This window comes from Pteropus alecto, unplaced genomic scaffold (genome assembly GCF_000325575.1).
Source record: "Pteropus alecto unplaced genomic scaffold, ASM32557v1 scaffold30, whole genome shotgun sequence".
Classification (NCBI taxonomy): domain Eukaryota; kingdom Metazoa; phylum Chordata; class Mammalia; order Chiroptera; family Pteropodidae; genus Pteropus; species Pteropus alecto.
In genome coordinates, this window is record NW_006429782.1 from 732,079 (window position 1) to 732,453 (window position 375).

General features: G+C 73.9%; 1 protein-coding gene across 1 annotated transcript in view; it reads right to left on the reverse strand.

Moving 5' to 3' along the window:
- Positions 1–375, reverse strand: part of ADAMTSL5 (ADAMTS like 5) — a 9,235-nt gene that overhangs the window by 8,195 nt on the left and 665 nt on the right. The window lies entirely within an intron of this gene.

The window sequence follows — 375 nt, forward strand, 5'->3', positions numbered from 1 at the left end:
GAGCCGAGCGGACGGGCCGCCCCTACCCCCGCCCCAGGGCTGCTATTCCGGGCGCCGCGCTCAGAGCCCGGGAATGTGCGCCAAGAGAGGTCGCCCTGCCCCCTCCTTCTGCGAGTCCGGGGCGCTGCCCCCTCTCCACCGAAGCCCAGATCGCGTCCCCGCGAGGGTCCCCTTTCCCGGTCACCACCCCTTCCTCGGGTCCTTCTCTCCCCACCTCCCTCAAGGTCACCCTAGTCAGAAACCGGCGCTCCTGGGTTCTGCTCTTGGGATTCCCGCCCGAGGTCCCGGCCACCCCCAGCGCGGGGCCCCCAGCGCCCTGGGGAGAAGCTCAGCCCCGGGGGTCGGGCGTGGGGCTCTGGGAGCCCCCTCCCGGCG